Source organism: Trichosurus vulpecula, chromosome 3 (assembly GCF_011100635.1).
Source record: "Trichosurus vulpecula isolate mTriVul1 chromosome 3, mTriVul1.pri, whole genome shotgun sequence".
Taxonomy (NCBI): Eukaryota; Metazoa; Chordata; class Mammalia; order Diprotodontia; family Phalangeridae; genus Trichosurus; species Trichosurus vulpecula.
In genome coordinates this window covers 12,226,780-12,246,980 of record NC_050575.1, presented here as the reverse complement: position 1 = coordinate 12,246,980, position 20,201 = coordinate 12,226,780, and the positions used below count along the sequence as shown (strand labels likewise).

Sequence of the window (20,201 nt, the reverse complement as noted above, 5' to 3'; positions counted from 1 at the left end):
AGAGAGGGAGATAGGGAGAGATAGAATGGGGTGGATTATCTCACATAAAGGTGGCAAGAGGAAGCAGTTCTGTGGGAGGAGGGGAGAGGGCAGGTGAGGGGGGAATGAGTGAACCTTGCTCTCATCATATTTGGCCTGAGGGGGAATACCATACATACTCAGTTGGGTATCTTATCTCACAGGAAAGAAGAGGGAGGAAGATAAAAAAAAAATAAAAGGGGGGGGATGATGGAGGGGAGGGCAGATGGGGGTGGAGGTAATCAAAACAAACACTTTCGAAAGGGGACGGGGTCAAGGGAGAAAATTCAATAAAGTGGGATGGGTTGGGAAGGAGCAAAATGTAGTTACCCTTTCACAACATGGGTATTGTGGAAGGATTATACATAATGATACATGTGTGGCCTAGGTTGAATTGCTCAACTTCTTAGGGAGGGTGGGTGGGAAGGGAAGAGGGGAGAGAATTTGGAACTCAAAGTTTTAAAATCAGATGTTCAAAAAAAAAGTTTTTGCATGCAACTAAAAAATAAGATACACAGGCAATGGGGCGTAGAAATTTATCTTGCCCTACAAGAAAGGAAGGGAAAAGGGGATGAGAGGGGAGGGGGGTGATAGAGGGGAGAGCTGACTGGGGAACAGGGCAACCAGAATATAAGCCATCTTGGAGTGGGGGGGGAGGGTAGAAATGGGGAGAAAATTTGTAATTCAAACTGTTGTGAAAATCAATGCTGAAAACCAAATATGTTAAATAAATAAATTTAAATTAAAAAAAAATTAGAGGCAATCTAGGCCTAATCGTGTTACTTTACAGTTTAGGAAAATGAGGCCCAGAGAGGTGAAATGGCTTATCCATCCATGGTCTGGCCACTTGCTAGCTGTGTGACCCTGGGCAAGTCACTTAACCTCTGTTTGCCTTAGTTTCTTCAAACGGGGATAAAAACAGCCCCTACTTCCCAGTGTGATTGAGAGGATTAAATAATATTTGTAAAGTTCTTAGCACAGTGTCTGGCACAAAGTAGGTAGTATGTTAATGCTTATCCCCAACCCCCTTACTCTAGGTTTAGGCCATCGAGTTCCAGAGCATCACAGAATTACAGAATTTTAGAGTTAAATGGGACAATACAACTCATCTATTCTAACCTCCAACATAGTTGATAATTACATATTCCATAGATTTTCAAGAATTAACAGATAATACCGGTATGAGCTCTAATAATTTAAAAGGCAAGTCAATTAAAGGGGGATAAGGGAGGCACTTAAGAACAAGATTCTGGCAATGTAGTTATTGTAGATTCTGATGAGAACTCAAACCTACTACTTTGGCCAACCAGGTATATTACTCCTCAGCCAACTCAGGTTTTAAAAGAACACATACAAGAGATGGAAGGAAGGGCAGGTGACTAAGGAAGAATACAAATGAATAATAAAACCTTGACTTTTACATTAGATGCCTCCTCTATTTGGAATGCCTCCCTTCATCTCTCAAAACCCCCAATTTCCTTCAAGGTTCAATTCAAGCAGCACCTTTTGTATGTGGCCTTTCCCTATTTCGCCATGCAATCACCCTGTATTTATTCTTCACATACCTACATATGTACATATTTTCCCAACCAGGCAGGCTATAAACTCTTCGAAGGAATAATTTATTTTTGCTTTTGTCTTTGTATTCCCTAGCACCTAGCACAGTGTGTAGAGCATAACAGGTGCTTAATAAATGTTTTTGATTGATTTAATCTTACAGTACTGCCACTAGGCATATACTTCAAAGAGATCAAAGACAGAGGGTAAAGCAGCATTTGATAAGGTAAATAACTGCAATATAAATGTGTTATAGCAAAGAACTTTAAAAGGTGGTACCTATCAATTGAGGAATGGATGAAGAAATTGTGGTGCATGAATATAACTAAATGCAAGATGGCCCAAAAGTCTTTGCACAATTTTAAGCATTAAGAGCTTAATGGATTCTTAAAAAGCTATGATGTTAATATTCAAAAGATAGTAATACTGTCAGGTAGGATTCAAAAACCTTGGGAGATTTATGTGAAATAGTACAGAAGAAAATGAGTAGAACCAAGAGAAGAATTTACTTGAAGGACTCACTAACTTAAAAAGACTACAGAATGCTGTGACTCATAATGATGAATTGTGCCACCCACCTCTTGACTAGAGAGATAGTGGGCTAGAAGCACAGAATGAGACATTTTCAGATATGGCCAATGTGTTGACTTTGTTGGAATTCTGTAGAGACTTTATGTATGTGTATAATTTCATTAGAATATAGATTCCTTGAGAACAGAGACTGTTTTACTTTTGTCTTTGTATTCTCAAGGCTCAACACAATGCCTGGTACATATTAAGTACTTAATAAATGCTTGCTGGTTTACTGATTGATTGATATAAAGGTGGTGGGGGTGGGGGGAAGGCAGGGAAGTTAGAGGGTAGTGAGAGAAACAAAAGAAAAGAGAAATAAAAGAGCAGCTATAAAACATTTAAAATATTCAAAAGAAAAAAATTCAGAAGGGGACACAAATAGTGCAATTGTTTTACCACTGTATTAAATTTAATACATACTTTAATAAAACAAAGTATGTAACAGAAGTTTATGATTTCTTACACATTCCTCTTTTTTGTCCCTCATATATTGAAAGGTTCAAGTTTGTTGATGACTGTTAATTCTTAATAATAATGCTATGTATATGTGTATATATATTCAAATACATGTGTACACACACATATACATATTCATATATGTGAAGAACAGTGTCAGGAACACTAAAGTCCAGCATGATCTAAGGCTTGTGATAATGCTAGAAACAACAAAAAGAAATTATTTAAGCTATGCAGGGGTCAAAAGGAAGATGAAGGGATAGGTTCCCTGCTTGGGATGTGTGGGGAGATAACACTGACAGCACAACTTCACTCATTTATTTTCTTCTTTTTTCCCTCAACTGAAACAAGTGCTCTAATTGAAAAATATAAAGCTAAATAAAGTAGTTGTGTTTCTCCTTCATTTTCGAAGAGAACCATGGCATCAGGGAAATGATGACATGACTTGCAGTTGACTTTGATTTGCGGGAGGGAAGGCTGTGCAAGGTCATCAGCCTCACTTTCTCCTCCACAGCCATCTGGGTCCAGTGACCTGATATTCATCAGGATGACTGGAGATGACTCAGGATGCAATGGGAGACCCCGACCCTTTTAGCCTCAGGCCTTTTCATGTACTCACTTAGAGTGAGGTAACAGCCATTCAATGAATATGCCTCTTTAAGAAGTGAGTCAAGGGATGGCCCTTTTGAAACTCAAGCTAAGCAAAAAGATAAGAAAATACCTAGGTGCCCTTAATGAATTCAGGTCTTCTGGCATAAGCAAACAGCATTAGATGGTACCAAAAACAAAAAAACTTGCAGATGTGATTGCAGAATACCTGCTAGGAGTTTCAAAAATTCATGGGAGACTAGAGATACCCTAAAGCAGTTGAAGGTAGGTAAATGTCCCAATTTCAGAAAAAGAAAGTGACTATTTCAAAACATAGGCCAGTAAGTTAACTGAAATTACTTCAATTCTAGATAAATTTTTTAAATAGATTATTAAAGAAATATTTTGTAAACATTAAAAAGGGCCTGATTCATCCCTTAAAATACACAAGATACATCCTTTAAGATACATATTTCATTAAGCATATCACACCAACTTCATTTCCTATTTTGATTAGGTTGGTAAAATAGGAGCTTGCCATGATCATAAAATATATGGACTTCATAAAAAAATTTAAGAAAATTCCTCATGATTTTTTTTTGCAAATGCAGTGGAGACATATGAGCCAGAAAATAGTTCTATTGGGTGGATTAAGAGCTGATTTACTAAGCAGGCCAAAAATGTAATGATGTATCTTACTGTATCCTACTGTATCCAGTATGCTACTAGATGGCATCCTAGAGTGCTTTCAGGGCTCTGATTTTTTACTCTTTTCTGCTCCACATATTTATCAGTCACTTGGATGAAAGCATTGATTCTATATTAAATTCTAGATGACAAGAAGCTAGGGAAGGGGATAGTTAAAACACAGCATTCAATGAACATTTATGACTGATGTAGGAATTTGTTTTGCTTGACTGTCATATTTGTTACAAGAGTTTTCCTTATAATTTTTCATTGAGGAGGTAGAAAAAAGAGAAAATATTTTATAATTCAAAAAAGATATTTAATTAAAATGTAAATTTTAAAAAAATTATTAAGTACCTACTATGTATAAGGTAGAGGTAGCTAGGTGGCTCAGTGGATAGAGTACTGGGACTGGAATTAGGAAGACCTGAGTTCAAATCCTGCCTCAGACACTAACTGCGTGACCCTCGATAAGTCACTTACCCTCTGTTTGCCTTAATTCACTAGAGAATGAAATGGTAAACCACTGTAGTATCTTTGCCAAGAAAACCCTATACAGGGTCATGAAGTACTGGACATGACTGAATGACTGAGCAACAACAGCATATATAAATACTGCAGATGACAAAATTGGAGTCCAAAGTTATTTCAATAAGTCATAATAATGGTGAGCTAACTTGAACAAGATAGAACTGGTGGCATGGTAAATAGTGTGTTGGGCTTGGAATCAAGAAGACCAGTAAAAGGGGGATTACAAGAGCACCTACTTTGAGGATCAAATGAGTTATGTTAAATAAATGCTAGTTTTTATTATAATTGAACAGAGATAAAGATCTGAAAATCAACTCCATAAGCAGAAGACAGGAGATATGTGGCTGTTTATGTGAAAGTAAATTATGAGTTCTAGCAATCAAAAAGGTAATTTAATATTATACTTCATCATTAAAAATATAGTGCACAGAATGAGAAAAATGATAATCCATATATACTCTGGTCTGGTCACTACATATCTTGTGACTTGGTATGGGTGCTACATGTTTAGAAGAGAAACCAATCAACTATAGTTAGTCCAAAGGATGATGACAAAGTTAGTGAGAATATTAAAAAAAAACCTTATTCCACAAGGAAGGAAGCAGAGATGTTTAACCTAAAAATAAAAGACTTATGTGAAGATGATGACTGACTTCAAATGTATGGAGGGCTGTCTTGTTGATGAAGAATCACAATTTTATTCTCCTTGGTTCCATGGGGAAGAACAAGAAAGAATAAGTAGAATCTATAGGAAAGAAGACTTTGGCTTACTATAAGGAAGAATTCAGTTCAAAGCTTCCTAAAAATTATAATTGTCCAAATAGCTCTTTTTGGTTGAAATCAATTAAATGAGATTACTTTGAATTCTAATTCCGTCTTCCACAGGACCTTGCTTATATCAAGTCCTTGACAAATATTTGTTATATTAGTAGACTCCTAGAGTGGGTGGTGATTTCCTTGCCACTGGGAATTTTCAAGGTGAAGCTGGATAATCACTTCTCAGGTATGTTAAAGGTTTGGAGTAAATACCTTCTGAAGTCCTCTCCAAATCTAAGATTCTATTATTCTATGAATTTGTTTGTTTCAGGTACTAATATTTCTTTAAAAATTCCTTTATGCCTCCCAAACCTTCATATTTTATCTATTTTTAAAGCACAAGAGATACATAATGTTTAATTTTCAGATACAAATATAAATTTACTGTGGAAATAAAGGCTCTATCACATCACATCTCAATTAGCCACATCAATGGCATCCAACCAGGCAGGCCAACACATGTATATTAAAGGTTATTAAATACTAATAACAGGAATTGCAGAGAATGTATAAGAGGAAATAGACATTCTCATTGGGACCTGTTTGTCTTTCGAAACTAAAGAATTACAACAAATATCAAAACATTATATGCCATAAAGTATATAAGGTAGATATGACCTCTTTCTTATGAGAATGTAGAATCGAAAACAGTAACTTCGCTCGGACATCAATCAGCTAGTGACACTTCAGCTCTCCTGCCAACTCTTGGTTGGGTATATTCTACCAAAATTTTAACATTTTACAAAATAAAAAAAGAACCTAAGATTTTTAAAACTACCACACTGGGGCATTCTTACTCTCTTTCCTGCATACTCTTTCCTGTTATGTCCAGACAATGAAAAATCATGGTTCAGCCGCAGTGTGGGTACCATGAACTGAACCAGGAAGAAGAGATACTTTCTCTACTCTTACCCTGTGGTACCAAGAAATAAACCCAGGGTTTGTTCTACTTTGTTTGTCCCAAGTTTCAGGTATAGGTGGCAATCTCCAACAAACCCAGAAGTTTGAAATGGCATTTAATGTCCTCCATGATTTTGTTCCTTCCTACCTTTTCAGACATAATTATTTCACATTGTTTACTGCAGTGACCTTGGAGCGAGGATTCCAGGAAAGATACTGTACTGCCTAACATATTGCAACAAATTCTTAACTTTCCCCTCAAATTCAGACTTGCCAGTGGAGTGTAAGCTTTGTTCTGGTTCCATCAAACTGGAAGGTTTTAAGTATGGACCTTACAATAAACTGTGTTTTCTATTTAAGGCAAGTCTTATAACCATAAGGTTAGGCAATGGGTGGAGTGCTTTTTCTTGTTTTGATACAGTGACACAAATTATTTTTTATTTATGTACTTATATGTTTTACTTATTATAAATTATCCAGCTTTACCTTGAAAATTCCCAGTGGCAATGAAATCACTACCTACTCTAGGAGTCTATTAATTTAACAAACATTTATTAAGTACTTGATATGATCACGGTCCTGTGGAAGACAGAATTAGAATTCAAAACAATTTATGGCTTTGCTCCACAAAGGCAGCTAAGAGGTACAATGGATAAAGTGTGGGGCCGTGAGTCAGGAAGACCTGAGTTCAAATCCAAACTCAGGTACTTAATAGCTATGTGACCCTAGGCAAGTCACTTGACCTCTGCCTGCCTCAATTTCTTCATCTGTTAGATCGGGTAATAATAGAATCCATCTTGCTGGGTTTGAGCAAATGAGATAATATTTATAAAATACTTTGTACAGTTCCTGGCAGGTACTTACTAGTACTTAAAATGTAAATTTTCCCTGCCTTCCTCCTGTCTTTCCTTCCTTCGTCTTTCCTTCCTTCTTTCCTGTCTCCCTTCCTTCTTTCTTCCCTTCCTCCCTTACTTCCTTCCCTCTTTCCTTCCTTTCTTATTTCCTTCTTTCTTTTCTTCCACAAAGGTATCAATGGTAGCAAAGTGGCAGAAAAAGGAGTAGAGGGTGCTAAGAATCTTACAGTGCTTAGACTATCTTCAAATCTTAATTTAACTGTTGGTGCTGTTAATGTTTGATATTTGTCCAATTAGCAATAAACTGAAAAACTACAAGAGGAACTAATCCACATCTATAATGAAACCTAATAAACTGAACAAGATGAATGGTATAAGAGCCATAATCAAGACCTTTATGACGAGAAAACAATGCAGGATGTTTATGTAACAACAAAGAATGCTACAGTGGTACATACTATATATCTAGAGAGACAGAAGGTCTCCAGCATTCCAGGCCTTCTATAGAAAATTTAAGAAAAGAATCAATGAGTGGCCATGATGGAAGAAAAAGTAAAAATGAGACTCACTGGTGTATATGTGGTGTTTGTATGGGCAAGAGGAGTGTTCTGAGTGGAAAAAACTTAAGGAAATACCTTTAGGGAAATATATTAGGGTTGAAGTATTAGTTTACATTTCTGTCATTTTTATATTGGAACTATTATAGTTGTCATTGGTTCCAGCTTATTGCCAGATGATGTATTTATAAACTTCTAAGTATAAATCAATACTAGTATTTGGAAACAGATGTTCCTGCATTTAGTACTCATTTGAGGATAGCTGTTTAAAGAATTTCTCAACAAACAGATATTATGTATATAATATATAACAGAGACAATAATAATGTCCTAGACATAACATTAAAGTATAAAAAATTTAAGAAGAGTGCTTTTAATAGACGTCTCCATACCAAACACTCAATCATCAAGCTATGTAGAATGAAAGACTTTCAAAAGAGAGAGGCCTATAAGTAGAAATAGGATAAAGTACATATTATCTCCATTGTCCTATCTGCTACTGGAGTTGTCCTGAAGATGACTTCAGTGAACCTAAAGAAAATAAATTTAAGTCTCAAAACTTTCTTTCAATTACAAAAAAGCAGCTAATTTATTTACCTGTGTAATAGTCCACACTAAATAAAAGAATAATAAAAGTACAGGGCTTTGTTCCAGAGCCATTTTTGCTTGAACTCAATAAAAAAATGAGAGAAATAATAAAGGAAAATTGATCTTAAGTTTCACTAGGGAAAAACCCCCACAACATTTTTGTATGAAGTTCTCTTGAGCTAATTTCCATTTAAAACAATTCCATTACTCCACATGATAGTTTTGTTTGTTACAGTCTCTATTCCCTTCTATAAGAGACTAACCTTTTTTTAAAGGTCAGAATAAAAGTTCCAAAACTGTTATTTGAATATTTTTACAAATTCTCATAGATTATTACATGTCTAAGAGAAATTACCAGAAAATCATATTTAAGCTAGAGCTTACTAAAGCATATTAAAATCCCATTCTAATGTCTCCTCATGGTGTACAAGTGACCTAGGGTTCTCAGAGGAGTGCCAAATTAATTGGAGCACTGCTCAAGTTCAGGCAGGTCTTACACAGGTGGAAAGGCTTTGAGTACAGGTCCAGCAAAAGGTAGTATATCTATCATGTAAAGACAGTTTGGTTAAGTTTAGAGAGGCTCATCATCAGGAAGTTGGCCACCAGTTGATTTGGGGCAGGGGTAGAGCCACACAACCAAATAAATGCTATCTCCTGGAGCAAATGGAAGCTGTGATTTGTATTACCACTAGAAAGAGTAGCCTTACTAATGAAATCATGGATCCTTAAAGTACTGGATGGATCCTTAAGGTATCGATCCTTAAAATATTTAAAGTAGAAAGCTTTCTTTGTGATATGAATTTAGAGGTCTGTTTATATAAGTGAATATATATTATTTAAGAACTAAAACATGCAGCTTATGTGTGTCTTTCAGAAGTAAAGTATGTAGGAAAGAAACAGAGCTATTATCTAATCTACAAAACCTTTCTACAAGGTCTAACTACTCTCTGCTCCTTTTTTAGGTATTGTACAATAAACTTCTCTTACCCCTCTTCAATAGGACTGAGCAGGCATTTTGGAAAACATTTTTAAATCAAAGAAAGTAGTTATTACTGTGTTACTTATTCATAGGCAAGATAAACTGCCACATAATCCTCAGTCTGGAAAAAGAAAGGGGTGAATAAGGATAACAGCTCACATTTGGATAAGCCTTTCAAATACGCTGGGAAGCGGGGCGCTACAACCCTCCTTTTACAGGTAAGGCATCCGAGACTCAAGGAGGCCAAATGATCTGTCACATACCTAGTATATACTCGAGTTTGGATTTGAAATCGAATCTGATTATTAATATGGTGCTCTTTCCACCCCACTGTATTGTTAATTGTCCTGATTTCAATCTAGTACTGCCTCTCTAGCTTGTTTTAGCTTTTTTTTTTTAAACAAAAAAGATTCATTTGAACGAATGAAAGCATTTCTGATAAAGAAGGTGGACTTTCATCTAGTAGCCATGGGAGTAATTTTGACATTCTCTAAAATTCTCCTTAAACTTCCTCTTCAGCATGTCAGAGCAATTTCTGTAATTACTCTGCCACCTACCAAGTACAATGTGATCCTCCCCAAAATAAATTCAGAACCCGTTTTTCATCAGCAAAAACTGCTCGAGTAAGCAATAGAGGAAAGCTTGAATGTAACAACTAGAGGTTCATATTTTTTCCAAAGGTAGCGTACTGATGTTTGTATCATTGATACAAACCTTTTTCTAGTTATATGCTCAGAGTAAATATGCTCAGTCTATGCTAGAGTGGGCGATGAACCAATATAACATGACTCCAATAGTTTACCACTCATATTTAACTTGGTAAGTATCTGCTTCGCTCTATGTAAACCACATTTCCAAACATTTTAAAATACTTGGCCTCTACGACTGACACACTTCTTAAACACTAAAAAAGAAAAGTGTTCAAAATATATTTGTTTGGGGGGAAGGGGGAAAGGCAGGGCAATTGAGGTTAAGTGATTTGCCCAAGGTCATACATCTAGTAAGTGTGTCAAGTGTCTGAGGCCAAATTTGAACTCAGGTCCTCCTGACTCCAGGGTCAGTGCTCTACTCACTGTGCCACCTAGCTGCCCCCCACCCCCGTTCAAAGTATATTTACATATTATTGGCTTTTAATAATATTTGCAAAGAATTGCAAACTCACAGACATGTTTCTTCAATTTCTTGGAAACGCAGTTACTTGAAAAGTGCTATTTTAGTTGTGACATTTTCTGATTTCAGTCCTGCTTCTTGTCCTATGCAACACCATTAAAAGTCAAATTTGAACATATGCTCAATACTCAGATAGATCTATGATCTCATAAAGTCAAGAATTCTCTATAACAATGCAGACTGTGACACATCCATGTCAGCCCATTCTGTGCAATTCTTATCCAAGTTATCCCCAAAGTTCACCATGCGGGAGTGGGAAATCTACTCAACATGCTATGGTGGAAGTGTTCTTCCCTTTCTCCTGATATCTCCAGAGTATCCCTGGGGCATTCTGGCTGTCCACCTATCATTCCCTGCTCTTGTCATGTGACCAGCCCATCCTTTCTTCCTATCATACAATTTCTCGATGACATCTTTTACTCCAAAGCTTCTTCATTGTTCCTCACTGGATATATGTTATAGATTGCTTATATCTCCTCTGTGCCCTTAGTTCTTTGGAGGCAATGGTATTCCACATCTTTCTGCCATATAGCAACACTGGAAAAACATAACTATTGAAAAGATGATCCTTTGCTTTCATGGAAGATATGAGAATAGAAAAAAGGACTAATTCTGACGATAGACATACAATAAAATGTAACCAATAAAGAAAAAAATGTAAATCTGAATAGCTGAATCTGCCAAATTAATTTGCCCTTTAAGCAGCAAATTTAAAAATTTTCAACATTTTGGAAGAAAATCTGTCTAAAACATAATATAGATATCACTGACTTCTTGAAATAGAGAACAACAATCAAGATAATCTAATTTTTACTTAATGATTCAGGATCATTTTAAATATTGTTTGATTATGCTATAAAAGAGTGATGCTATTAAGACCTCAGAATTAGGTAAGAAAGGATGAAGTATGGAGGGCTATTTGCTTGTACTATTCTAATATCCTCCTAATAGCTTCTAGTTTTTCAGCCTCAAACAAATTAAAATGTACTTGGGAAATGTTTAATAAAGCAAATAAAAATATAAAACAGATAAATGCTAATTTGTAGTTTTCTAAGTCACTATGGACCAATAGAAATCCATTTCTATTTAAGTTTGACACACCACAGGTTTAGGAGATAATGAGAACACTGAGTACAGACAGCTTTTAAAAATTTAGCTCAGGACAGATGTAGAGGACAGCTAGCAGGACAGAGGAATCTAGTGAGAATTTTTTTTAAAGAATACAAGAGACACGGGCATGTTTGTAGTCGGCAGAGAAGGAACTAGAAGAGGGAAATACTAAAGATTAGAGAGAGAGTAGGAATTAACAGTTGGGGAAGTCTGTTAGACAAGATAGGAGTAGATGGGATTGAGGGGGCATGTAGGAGGGTTAGCTTTGTCAACAATGGTAACTTCATCTGAGACTCAAGTTAAGTATGAAATAGTGGGAGAAGATCTCAGAAGGCAAGTACTAGTAGAGGCAGGAGGGGCGGCAGCCTCTTGTAGAAGGTGGGATTTTAGCTGAGTCTTGAAGGAAGCTCAAAAAGTCAGGAGGCAGAGGTGAGGAGGGAGAGGCCTCCAGGAACTGAAGAGACGTGAGGCAGACAGACCAAACAGAAAGCTACTGGAACAGTATGAGCATGAGGTGATTAAGGCCTATACTGTAATGGTGGCTGTGTAAATGGAGAGAAGGTAACATGTAAAAAACATGTTGTGAAGGGTGGAAGCCACAAGATTTGGCAACAGATGTAAGGTTTGTAAGAGTGAAGAAGAGAGGATGACACCTAGGTTACATGCCAGGGTAACTGGGGTGATGGTGGTGGTGCAACTTGTGAGGGAAGATAATGAGTTCAGTTTTGCTTATGGCGAGTTTAAGGGTTTAAGGATGAGTTTAAGGATATTTATGGGACATCCAATTTGAGATGTTCAATAGGAAGCTATGATAGGAGACTAGAAGTCAGATCTGAGAATCATCTGCATGCAGATGATAATTGAACTGGTGAGTGTTGTTGAGATCACCAAGCAAGACAGCATATAGGGAGAAAAACCATAGATAGTTGGAAGGCAGAAATAACAAGCTCTGGCTTGGACACACTACATTAGAGATGCCAAATGCACATGTAGGAGGTGAAGAACAGGTAGTGGATGATGTAGGTTAAGAGTTTAGGAGACAGATTAGTGCCAGTTGTTTGTGAGGAGATTTTTCACTGAACCAGGAGAGCTATATACAGAAAAGAGAACTCAGGATGGTGACAAGGAAAACTCATGTTAAAGGAATAGAAAATACATTATAATCCAACAAAGGAAACTGAAAAAGAGAGATCAGATGGAAGAAAAACTGAGAGAGAGCAACAAATGTCACAAAAGCCAAAGGAGGACATCATGGAACAGCTGAATAGAAATCAAGGAGGTGATCAGATTTAGCAGTTAAGGGATTACTGCTCAGATATGGTGCTACTCAAATTTCTAATTTACAATACAAACACAAAAATCACAGCTAAAGGCAGTTTGACATAGTAGAAAATACAGGAGACAAAGTGAAGACCTGGGTTCTAGTACTGGCTCAGTCAATAACTAGTTAAGTAACTATTCACAAGTTCATTAACTTTTATTAAATTAATTAACTTGTGACACACACACACACACACACACACACACACACACACACACACACACATTACTTATAGAGCCAAGTTTAACCACAGGAAAACAAATTTCAATGGATAAGGTTCATAGAATTAGAGAACCATAGAATGCCAATGCAGAAGGGAACCTTTTAATACAGAATGTTAAAGCTTGAGGGAACTTGAGATCCAGTCCAATCTGTACCTGAAGTACATTAAACATATGTTTTCATAATTCAAGGTTACTACAAAGCAAAACATATGACCTTGATTAAAATATTTACATACTAAAAAAGGGAGAAGGGATAAACACATCCATGTAGAATCTTTAGTGTTTCCCAAAATAATCTTGACACAACACTTTGGTACTAATAATATATTGCTACAGCCCATAAATGTTAGTCCCAGGGAGACCAGGGGAATAGGATAAAATAGAATCAGACAAGCTTTGGAGCAGATAGAAAAAATTAATCCCATTTTCAAACCAAAATGCTGTCTCACATAATGAAATTTCATATCATATCACTAGTATAGAATATTTCTCACAGAATGCCTACTTATACCTAAAGGAACACCAGGATTCCATAGAATTCAGTCTAAGATAACTTTAAATTCTTTATAATTAGCAACTATTATATGTAAATGATTATAATAAGGAAGAATATTGCTGTCACACTGTAATATATAGTAATTTTATTTATATGGTAATTTTCAAAAACATTACTGAGTCACCATAAAATTGGACATGAACTATAAGGTTTCTTCCTCTCTCCAAACACCAGTGATGAGTCACGTTCAACCATCTTTATCTCATGTTCTTTCCTAGTTATCAAGCAGCTTGGTGGTAAAGTAGACAGAGTTCTAGACCTGCGGCTAGGAATATGAGTTCAAACCCAGTCTTAGATACTAAGCCCTGGACAAGTCCTTTAACTTATTTGCCTCAGTTTCTATTTCTAAAATGGGGATAATAACAGCACAATGCCTAGCACATAATATGTGCTCATTAATTGTATTTCTTTCCTTCCTTCCTTCATCATCTGGAAAAAGGACATGAATTTCTAAGATAACTATGAAATTTCTGGTGCAGTCTTGTGCCCTAAGACTAAGGGTTTTCCTTTATTCACAGCTAAGTGGACCATTTGGCAATATGATCCACAACCTTGGTCCATTAGCATTGTGCTCTGTTACGCTTGAGCCGGATGATCCACAGTATAACTCAATCCCTTACTGAATCAGCCCCTATAGCTCTCTATTTTCTTTGGGATAAAATATAAACTCCTTTGTTCAGTTTTTAAGCCCTTTACAACCTGGCACCGATCTCCCCAGATTCACTACTCTCCTCTACACTCTGAGATCTAGCCAAATTGGCTTTCTCTCTGTTCCTCACATCTGACAATCCATCTCCCAGCTCAGTATCATTGCCACTGGCCATCTTGTATGATTGGAATGTACTCCCTCCTCAACTCCACAGCACAGAAGCCCTCTTTCCATTCAAAATGCAGCTCAAGGATCACCTCTTACATGAAATCTTTCCTACTTGCTAGTGCCCCTCCTCCCAAAGTAGCTTGTATCTATTCTCTTTTGTGTGTGTGTGTGTGTGTGTGTGTGTATGTATCCTGTATTCTCCATCAGAATACAGTAATATAGAGTAGTGTATATACTACTCTATATATAGTACATATAGTAAAATAGAGTAGTATATATACTAAATATACTTTATTGTGTGTACATATACACACATATATCCACAATAGGTACTTTAATACATGTTTATTTATAGATTGATTGATTATAATTGTCAACTGCTGACTAAAGAAGAATGTATCTACAAAGTTAAATAAGACCGAGAGCAACAGGACTTAGAAGTATGTTATTTATACAAAACATAAATAGTCGATTTGACCACTTAAAATAGCTATTTTGTAATACATGTAGTCAACCTGTCTTTATTGCTATATACTACTTACAATAAACCATAACTCATGAAAGGTCTTCAGACCTTGAGGATTTGGATGAAACTGAAAACGGCTTCATCTTCCCAGGACTTTCCAGTTTCCCAGGACTGGAGCACCTAACCCCTTAGAAGTAGCCGCAATAAGACAAGACATTGTTCAAGGAAATGAATGCAACAAATACACTGGGGGTTGTTCTTCATTTTTTTGTTTTCTTTTTTAATAGTTGGGGATAGATAATTATTAATTTTAAATTGATAACTTATGACTTTAATTTTCTAAGGAAGGTTTCTGTGACTAGTAAATTTTGAATTAGGCAGCTGATCAGGTTAGCAATTATACAGGTTTCATTTTTTTAGCTTTTGTTTTTCATAGGGCCTAATAGCACCTTATTGTCTAGTGAATAAAGGAAAAAGTCCTATTACTCAAAGTTTTCTTCAGTCAGATGCCATCCTGATTTCTGGCCTTAGCCCACCCTAATTTCAATCACATACTCTGAACTCTATATTGAATTATTTGCTCCTTTTCTATGTTCTGGACTTTCCTACCCCAATATCTTTAAAGGCTCATGCCATTCATGTCATATAGAATGCCTTTACTGTTGAATTTCCATACAGTTTTCAAGATGCAGCTAAACTGCTACTTTTTCTATAAGTCATACCTGAGATGATCTCTTCTTGCTCAGATCTAGCATGGCACTTCAACTCTCTTATGCACTGATCCTGGTCGAAGTATTTGGGTTTGTGTCATATCGTTTTACTATGTATTAGATCTATGAGGACTAAGACTGTCTTATTTATCTCTATATTTCCATGTATATTTGTTGAACTGACTTTCATAACATAAAGCAAAATATTCAATTCATATAAATTCAATTTCACTTGCCTCAAATCACCACCTTAAAATGGAAAATAATTTACTTTGAATAACCGGAATTATCTACAAGAATTTTCAGTCATCATCTTGGTTATCTTCATGTTATTGGCACTGTATAAACAATGGACATGGAATCAGAAACATGTCATCTTGGGTCCTGGCTCTAACACCTGCTAATCATATGACTTTGGTGTAATGACAATTTAGATATGAAGATCTTTCCCACCCATTAATAGGCCATGTGACCTGCTTACATCACAGGAAGCCTAAGTCAAATGTGGAGGGAGGAGCTAGCTGAGAGGAAATGGAAAGTCTGTCATAGGAAATGCTGAGAGAGCAGTTAGAAAAGAGGGAAAGAACAGACATGGCTGTGCTGTGAGTGTGTTTTTGGGAAGGCCTCCATGCTGTGATATTGTGTTTTAAGTTTCTTGCTCTTACGATAAAGTGGTGTAACAACAATGTAGCTGGCAACTACTATGGCTGTGTAAGACCAACTACAACAGCACACAGAAGGGCTGCCAAAACAGGTTCTTTGATTTGCTTTTCCAAGGAGAGCATTTTAAGGGGTTAACAATGTCAGTTTAATTAAACATGTATATATCATTCACTTAGTTCAGGGGGAAAAGATCACCCCCTGAACTTCAGGACAAATACAAACAGAAATTACAAGCATACATTATAAACAGAGCAAATCACACAAACCAGTCTATCCACAGCAATACATAGTTACCAGAGAAACACCAACATCTATCTGGGTTACAAAGCCGGGGCGGGGAGCTGTTTCAATGGCTTGCCCAGAGTATTGTCACCCTTTCAATGAGTGTACCCCCCAAAATCAAACGCTAACTGTCCAGTACATATACCCTGTTCAGGACCCTGGGGACTGGGGCCAACTTAGCATTTAGAATATGAGAAAGCTCCAACCACCAGCACCAAATCATAAACAAATCAATGACTCTCGACCACCCCAGTGCTGAGAAGCACTCCAAGACAAAAGATCCCACTTTACCTGCCCCATTCAAACAAAGGCCAAACTCAAAGGCACTTAAGAGAAGAACAGCAAAAAATCCTGCCCTGATTACCATTACAAGTGGGCTTACTGGTTTTGGGAGTTGGTTGCTGCTTGGATGGGCAATACTTACTGGTTATGGGATTTGGTCCTCTGGTATCTGAATAAATGTTTTACTTCTTCTACCTTCTATATGGAGAGTCTTTCATATTTTGCGATAAAGAATTACATAGGCATATTTACAGTTATCGTCAATGTTGTGTTTATGGCCTTATGATACATTTGGTGACTAGGAGGACGGGATTTCAAGATATAAGATCTCTATTTGGAGGTGGAAGGGCTTTAGAGGAAGAAATGGTTATCCCAGGATGGGATGAGGTACCTTATTCCTCCCTAGCAAGGGAATGGTCCCTTGGAACAGGACTGTGTGAAAACTGGGAACAGAAGCTACAGAGGGGAGAACCTAGAGATTTAAAAAGATGTTTGCAAGAAATTAAAGTTAAGCCAGGGAGAGAATTGCCAACAGCACTCTCTAGACAAGACTGGATTTTGCTCACAGCATATCGTATTATATATGAAAGAAGAGAAAGACTGTTAATAGAGAGAATTCACAATTAGAGAGACATCTAGCTCTAATGAGAGTATTTCTGTACCACAGAAAGACAGGGAATCTCGGGTGGCAGAAGAACAGATTATTGTTCAGGAATCGACTGATTTTGCTGTTAATTTGGCTAGAAGAAAGAGGAAGCCAAGGAAGTAAAAAAGGCATTTGAGTTCAGCCCAGGTCATCTAGCTGCCAGTCTGGTTGCCATGGTGACAGGGGAAGAGTCAGGAGAAAATGATACAATATTGGGAGCTGAGGCACAAAATGACACTTTGTGGCATGATGCTTCTGAGTCAGAGGATGATACAATATCAGATCCAGCTCCTCAGACAGGGGTGTGCCCCACACAGCAAAGGAGTCAAGAAATCCAAGAAAATAAGTGTTCAGACAGGTTTTAGAGGATTTTACACAGCAGGAAATCACAGACATCTTGAGTGGGCTTATCCAAGGAATGGGAGAATCATTAATATCTTGGATTGTGAGAATCAGTGATGAAGGGGCCATAGGAATATCTGCGGACAGCCTGGACTGTAGGATATTTATAAGCATTAGTCAGAATCCTTTTGTACAGCAAACTTTTAGGGATTATCATCTGCAAGGGGTAACAGGATGGTTAGTCTGTTATCTTTAGCAGCAGAATGATGTAACAGAGAGTATCCTACTGATTCTATGAAGTCCAGTGCAGATAAGCCCTGGTATTCACTTAGGAGCTGTATAAGAAAGTTAAAGGAGGTGGTAATGAAGACTGCTATTATGATGGGCAATGCAGATGCATACTACAATACTCCCTTGGGAGTCTCTTATAGAAATTTAATAGGTAAGACAGGTCTTCCTACTTATAAAAACCTAATTCTGACTCCACGAATTGGGAAAGGAGTGTACCCTCTTTCAGAGGGGCTAGATAAGATTTCATAGTCAAGTGACTTAGAAGACTGGGGAAAAGATGAATTTCCTTGAGGGAAAAGAGTAAATAGCCCCCACATGCAAACGCAGAATAGAGTGACAAGAAAGGCAATGTTAACTGCTCTATTGAGAGCAGGGGTAGATTTTGGAATGATAGATGGTATTCCAACTAATGAACTATGCGAAAAGTACAAAGATAAAGGGCTTAATAGCAGACAGAATAGAGAAGCAAGAATTGCCCCCTACAAATCCTACAGATCTTGAACCCTTGTATCCAAGTGAATCATGAATCTTCAGGGAGACTAGGAAATAGGCTGAGCCCCAACTCAGAATAAAGAAATGCACAAAAGGGATTACAGACCCCATATTAATCTGACTACATATTGGAAAAATGGATCAAATAATATAACTAGGGCATTTATCAACACTGGGGTGGAGGCCACCTTGATTTATGGAAATCTTGACAAGTTCAGGCATGGAACTCCTATTACTATCACAGGACTAGGAAGGGCTGAAAAATTAGGCAGATAAGTCAAACTAACAATGAAAATTGGACAATTGTCTAAGAAAGAATATGCCATGGTCACTGTACCTATTCCTGAATACATCACTGGAATAGATATATTGAAAGGTGTGACTCTGAATTTTTTTTTAATTTCTTTTTTTTTAAAATTTATTTAACATATTTAGTTTTCAGCATTGATTTTCACCAGAGTTTGGATTACAAATTTTCTCCCCATTTCTACCCTCCCCCCCACTCCAAGATGGCGTATATTCTGGTTGCCCTGTTCCCCAGTCAGTGCTCCCCTCTGTCACCCCACTCCCCTCCCATCCCCTTTTCCCTTCCTTTCTTGTAGGGCAAGATAAATTTCTACGCCCCATTGCCTGTGTATCTTATTTTCTTGTTGCATGCAAAAACATTTTTGTTTGTTTTTGAACATCTGTTTTTAAAACTTTGAGTTCCAAATTCTCTCCCCTCTTCCCTTCCCACCCACCCTCCCTAAGAAGTCAAGCAATTCAACATAGGCCATATGTGTATCATTATGTATAACCCTTCCACAATACTCATGTTGTGAAAGACTAACTATATTTTGCTCCTTCCCAACCCATCCCCCTTTATTGAATTTTCTCCCTTGACCCTGTCCCCTTTCGAAAGTGTTTGTTTTTGACTACCTCCACCCCCATCTGCCCTCCCCTCCATCATCCCCCCCATTTTTTTTATCTTCCTCCCTCTTCTTTCCTGTGGGGTAAGATACCCAACTGAGTATGTATGGTATTCCCCCTCAGGCCAAATCTGATGAGAGCAAGGTTCACTCATTCCCCCCTCACCTGCCCTCTCCCCTCCTCCCACAGAACTGCTTCCTCTTGCCACCTTTATGGGAGATAATCCATCCCATTCTATCTCTCCTTATCTCCCTCTCTCAGTATGTTCCTCTCTCATCCCTTAATTTGATTTTATTTCTTTTAGATATCTTCCCTTCATCTTTAATTCACCCTGTGTCCACTCTCTCCCTCTCTCTCTCTCTCTCTCTGTGTATATATATATATATATATATATATATATATATATATATATATATGTATATATATACACACACACATACATATATATATACACACACATACACACATAGATATATACATACATACACATTTACCCATATATATACATAAACACATATGTATGCATATTCCCTTCAGCTACCCTAATACTGAGGTCTCATGAATCATACACATCATCTTTCCATGTAGGAATGTCAACAAAACAGTTCACCTTTAGTAAGTCCCTTGCAATTTCTTCTTCTTGTTCTTTTTCTTGATTACCTTTTCATGCTTCTCTTGATTCTTGTGTTTGAAAGTCAAATTTTCTATTCAGTTCTGGTCTTTTCACTGAGAAAGCTTGAAAGTCCTCTATTTTATTGAAAATCCATATTTTGCTTTGGAGCACGATACTCAGTTTTGCTGGGTAGGTGATTCTAG

General features: G+C 37.0%; 1 protein-coding gene across 7 annotated transcripts in view; it reads right to left on the bottom strand.

The window, feature by feature from the left end:
* The window catches only part of EML1 (EMAP like 1), a 312,714-nt gene that overhangs the window by 158,347 nt on the left and 134,166 nt on the right, over positions 1–20,201 (bottom strand). The gene's annotated exons all lie outside the window — the stretch shown is intronic.